The following is a 6,409-nucleotide window of genomic DNA, read 5'->3' as shown; positions in this document are numbered from 1 at the left end:
CAAACCTTCTGGGCAATAATGCCAAAAATGTTTGCTCAAAATCTAGTAGGTCTTGTAGAGGGATACCTGTTAGCCCCCTAATTTTCTCTCTTTTTGCCATTTTCCCCTACCTAAATCATAACCATTTACCGCTGTTTTACCTCTCTTATACACCCTCATCTTGCACCAGTCCAAGAACGATGACATATTTCGTATGCACTTTATTTTTCATATTTTTAATTCAACTTAGCATTAATTAACCATTTATTACATGATTTATTTCTTATAATAACTCTTTGTAACTTATTGACATCTCTAATGTTTATTTGGTAGTCCAAGTACTTACCGTGACTGCTGATCCTAGTGTAGGATCGGATCTTGCATTGGTGCTAGCACAACACATCCTTGCAGCAGATTCGAACCTCCTTGATCACCGCCTCGTTTTGAGCAGCTTCAACCACGACAACAAGATCAATCTAAAGGCAACCGAGCTTTATTCACGACAGCAAGATCGATCCAAAGGCAGCTGAGATCGAATTCATGAAGAACAAATAGTTGTAGATTGGCTATGACCATTTTTGTTAAACTATCTAATTTTGAAGTCTGAAAGCTAAATTCTGCATTTTGTTATGTAATTGGTTAAATGATCCATTTTGGCCTTTGGCAAAAGATATATATAATGAAGAATGTAAATAGGACGAGATAGTTTTTTTTTATAGAAGTTTTGTACAGAACATAGATATAGCCAGAGAGGCGGTAACAAGTTGTTGTATTTTGTTATCGCCTGAATCTGGGCTGGACTATGTATTCACGTATGTAATTGCCTCAGTGAATTAATAAAAAGGGAGCTCCGCCTCATGTTTATAAATCGTATTTCTGTGTTTGAAGCTGATGAATTGATTAAATTACTGAGCAACGCTTTCGTTTGAAAGGGAAACGCGCTGGTTGGCTAGGGCCCAACCAACCCAGCACGTTTACCCTATTTCCTGTTTCTTGTAATTTGTGTTTTTATTATCAACTGTGATTTAATTTCAAGCACATGCGTTCCTGTCTGAGTGAAAGCGGATCCGTTGTGTGAAGTAGCTAAATTTCCTTTTCCCGCACCTGATTTCAGATTGGTTTTCCCTGCCTGGTCCAAGCAGGAGAAATAGACCTGCACCAGTGCAAGTTGGTGTGATATTCCTTTTTTGTAGTTCTGTTTGGTTGGTTTTCCCTGCCTGGTCCAAGCAGGAGAAATGAACCTACACCAGTGCACGTTGGTGTGATGCAACAATCCTTTCTAGTTTACTTCCCGCAATTTTCTTGCTTTCATTAGACACTTTATGACAGGATAAATGAATATGGATTGTTTCTTTATTTCTACTCTCTGTCAAAATAAAAAACATTCATTTTTATGTGTGCAATTTGATTTAACAGTATAATGGCACTTGCAGTAACTAAACACTCATTGTATGAATTAAACGCTAAATGCAAGAAGCTCTGATTCGATGCAAGAACTAGTTTCTTGCCACAGGATTTGAGTGCTTTGAACCTGGAAAAGTTCAAGCCCTTGAAGGAAGTAAAATGTCTTTAGTAAAGACACCATTTATACCCTCTGCATAAATCTTTGTTCCTGCACTAGTGCAAGCAGATTGCGATAGTGCATGACAGATTAGTGTAAGAAGGAAATCTCTAAAGGAGCAGGTTTAAAGGGCCCATCTGATGAGACTGCTAAGTGTCTCTGCGAAAGAAAAACACACACTCAGCAGTTAAACAATAGTTAGCTAGAGTGATTGCCCTTTATTTCTAATTCCCTTTTGCAAATGCATTCTTCCTTGTTCCAGTCTTAGATTATTTTGATGGTTCAAGTTGCCTTTTTCTCTTTTTAGTTTGATTCTGCAATCTTTCCTTTAAAGAAAGTAGGGATTTATATTAGAAATATTCATACCATCTCTAGCATTGCCTGTGCTTCGTCTCTAAGTTTACGGATCCCCCGGGTTGACAAATTAAGTGTTGAGGAGTTTGCTTAAGTGTAATTCCTGCACCCAACATTTTGGCGTCATTGCCGGGGAGGCGATTTGATTTGGTAAGAATTTTCTAATTATACAATAGAGGTAATTTTTCCTTTATTTTTGCAGTATTGTTTGGAAAAGCTTCTTTGAAGGAATTTTACTGGTGTTGATTGATTTCTGACAGCATTTTTATTAGAAGTTGTTTTGTTATTTTTCTTTCTTTTTTGAAATGAATGCCTAGAAAAGGTAAGGGTTCAAAGCCCACTAAGGGCCGAAAGAATTCTGAAAACAATTCTCATATTGGGTCTCCTTCTGTGAGCAGGAAACCCAATCCAATTCAAACCCATCACGCAGGAACAGTCCACTTGGATTCTGGTGACAACAGGTTAGGTGTGGTTCAGTCTGTTGGGAGAAAAAGGGAAACAATGGTAGACCATGAAGATCATGTGGAAGGGACTAGTGAAAACTAGGTACGTAGGGAAAAATCCACTTTTGTCTTTCCAGTTGTGGACCCTGATATTGTGGCGCAAATGTAGAATATTCCACCATCAGCTCTCCCTCATTTCCATGGTAAAGTTCATAAATATCCTGATTCTTTTCTATTTGAGTTTGATATTCTGTGTAGAATTTATGATTATTCAACTAACGCTCAGAAGCTAAGATTATTTCCTGTTACTCTCAAGGACTCAGCTCTACACTAGTTTATGGGGTTAGGAGGAAACACTATAACCTCTTGGGATCAGATGAAGAGAGTGTTTTTGTCTAATATCAAGAATATTGCAAAACTCGGTACATGCAGGATGATATTTTTACAATCATACAGGATGATGATGAAACTCTTGAAGATTACCTAGAAAAATTTATGTATATTTTATAAAGGTCGAAACTTAAGCTTGATTCCAATACCATTAGAACCTTGTTCTTAAGAGGACTTACTGATAATGCTAGAAATAATTTAAATATGTTAGGACAAGGCGATATTTCTCAGCAAAATTTTGAACAAATTTGTGAATTATGCAGGAAATTTTCAAGAAATCAGTATAGATCCAGTAGAGGAACTCGAAACAGAAATAGAAAAACTGAATCTACTGATGCTATGATTATTGGAATAGAAAATAAAATGGAAAACATGAAAATTGATATAATGAATACTATTACCAAACAGTTGGACTCTTTAAAATTTCAACAAAAACTCATGAAGGAACAAGAGTCATTAAGTATTTTCTGTCTTAGATGTAGAAACAAGCATCCTCCTAAAGAGTGTCCTCTTAATTTGAAAGAAACTAATAAGTGTGTTATTTGTGCAAAAGACCATGTCACAAAAAAATGTCCCTCTATACCAGGACTTAATGTTGTATTTACAGGGGGACAGGCTGAAGTTGAATACTTGTATGCTATGGGAGCAAAAAGAAATTGGCCTCAGGTAGGTGCAGGTATGGCTCCTGAATTTTCTCCACACTATTTAATTCACATGCATATTCTTATCCTTATTCATATGGGAATCAATATCAGCATGGGCAACCTTCTCAACCATGGCAACAAGGTTGGAGAGGGCCAACTCATTCTCCATATTCCTACCAGCCACCCATGCAGTCATATCCATCTACACATACACCTTATTCAATGCCTCAACTTACAAGCCAGTCTACTCCACCATTACCTTTACCTCCACCTTTTTGACCTCCTCAGTTGCCTACTCAACCTATGCCCAATACTAACAATAATAAAGCAGTGCAAATGATCTATGTAACAAACCCACCTTTACCATTTGAGTAACTGTCTATTCTAGTTTGGGTTCATGATATTCAATTAAGATCAGGAAGGACTGTAACATCAGAAAATCATAAGCAACCTCGAGTGATTGTTGAACAGAAAGAAGAAGAGGAAAATCTTAATCATTCTTCGAAAGCTATCACTAAGCAGCCCTTACCCTCTGAATCCTTGCCATCTTCTTCCAACCATCCTCCCTTCCCAGAGAGACTAGTAATGGAAAGAAGTGAGCCTATTTCTCAGACTAGCTTGGCATCAGAGCTTCAGAATCTTTTCATTAAGATACCTTTGCTCCAAGCCATCAAAGAGATCCCTATTTGTACCAAGATTATTAAGGAACTTTGTCTCAAGAAACCCAGGAGGAAGAGATTGGAACCCCAAACCATTCAATTTGTTGGTAGGGCAGCAGAGTTGATGACAGGATGTGTGTCTATGGAAAAATGTACTGATCCCGAAAACCCTATTGTCTCAGTTTAGATTGGTAATAACCTTGTCTCTAATGTTCTTATAGACCTGGGGGCAGTCATTAATGTCATGACTAAGCAAACCATGGATCAACTTCGGTTATCTCATCTTCGCTCTACTCCCACTGTGCTTGAATTAGCGGATAGATCTAAAATTAAGCCAGAAGGAGTATTGGACGATGTGATCATCTCATTAGATTCTTGGGAATATCCTACTGGTTTCATTGTGCTTTAGCCAAAGAACCCAGTAGGAGGACATCCCTTGATCTTGGGTCGACCATGGCTTGCTACATCCGATGCATATATTGGATGTCGCTCCGGTGATATGTATATTTCACATGGATATTCTAGGAAGAAAGATACCTTATACCCCCCTGCCAGATCCATTCAGGACCTTAGAGATAATTTATGGTTGGATCAAAGCAGTGATGAGGAGACTCAACCCATTTCCCTCATCCATCAGTGTATTGGGTCTTCACAGGAAGATGAGATTCAGGATTTCCTTAATAATCTAGACATCATGCCTAATTTTGAGCTAATGAGCCAGATTTTCAGCCTAGATTTTCAAGATAATCATGATTCTCATTTTTTGTACCGCTACATTTGACCACCTCCTTAAGTACTCCTGAGCCTGATACTACTCTTGTTGAGATTAACCCCGGTAAATCCTTGTATATTAGTTCAAATTTGGACTCATCTCAGCAAGAGTAGCTCTTGAATTTGTTGCAAAACCATCTTAGTGCCTTTGCATGGGGCTATGAAGATATGAAGGGTATTCCTCCTGAAACTTATACACATCATATCTATATTCAAGAAGGAACTCGACCTGTCCGACAGCCCCAAAGGCGAATGAATCCAACTCTAAGAGATATTGTGAAGGAAGAAGTACAAAAACTCTTGGATTTCGGTTTCATCTATCCTATTTCTGACAGTCAATGGGTCTCTCCATTAGTGCTAGTACCTGAGAAAGATGGAAGATGGCATATTTATTATCGAGAATTAAACAAATCCACTCTCAAAGATTATTTTCCTCTCCCTTTCATTGACCAGGTGCTTGATACCCTTGCAGGAAAGAAATATTTTTCCTTTTTGGATGGCTTCAGTGGTTATAACTAGGTACAGATTGCACCCGAAGATCAAGATAAAACTACTTTTACATGTCCATGGGGTACATTTGCTTATAGAGTGCTTCCCTTTGGGTTATGTAATGCTCTGACTACCTTTCAAAGGGAAGTCCTAACCATTTTTGCTGATCTAGAATTTGTAGAAATTTATATGGATGACTTTTTTGTGTTTGGTGATTCTTTTCAGGAAGCTCTCGAAAATCTGGAAAACGTACTTCTTCGTTGTCAGGAAGCCCATCTTGCCTTGAGTGACAAGAAATGTAAATTAATGTGCAAAGCGGGAGTGGTACTTGGCCATTTGATTTCTTGTAAAGGTATCCAGGTTGATCCAGCAAAGATGGAAATCATTCTGCATCTTCCTGCACCCAAAACTCAAAGGGAAGTAAGAGGTTTTTTAGGACATGTCGGTTACTATAGGAGATTCATTGAAAAATTTTCTAAGATAGCTGCTCCTCTTTTCCAACTTCTAGCTAAGGATACTGAATTTTCTTGGACCACAGCTTGCCAACAGTGTTTTGAAACATTAAAGGAAAAGTTAGTACATGCACCAGTTTTGAGAGGTCCTAACTGGTCTCTGCCTTTTCACATTTCCTCTGATGCTTCAGATTTGGCTATTGGCGCAGCTTTAGGACAAGAGGAAAATAAACAATCCTATGCTATTTATTATATTAGTAAGAATTTGTCTTCCGCTGAATTAAATTATACAGTTATAGAGAAAGAGTTTTTAGCTGTAATTTTTGCAATTAATAAGTTCAGACACTATATTATAGGATATGAAGTATTTGTACATACTGATCATTTCGTAATCAAATATTTGATGAACAAGCCGTTAACTAGTGGTAGAGTGACTAGGTGGTTACTATTTTTGCAAGAATTTAATATTACTATTGTTGATAGACCACAAAAATCTAATGTTGTAGCAGATTTTCTTTTTAGATTAGATAACCCTGGTGAAGCAACTCCTATTAATGATGATTTTATAGATGAACATCTTTTTGCTATGTCAACAAATTCCCCATGGTTTGCTAACATTGCTAATTACGTGGTTACTGGGAAAACACCACCTCACTGGTCTGCTCAT

The sequence above is a fragment of the Pinus tabuliformis genome, chromosome 8 (genome assembly GCF_031772625.1).
Source record: "Pinus tabuliformis cultivar Carrire ecotype Pingquan chromosome 8, CPIR1, whole genome shotgun sequence".
Classification (NCBI taxonomy): Eukaryota; Viridiplantae; Streptophyta; class Pinopsida; order Pinales; family Pinaceae; genus Pinus; species Pinus tabuliformis.
Note: the sequence above shows the minus strand (reverse complement) of the source record.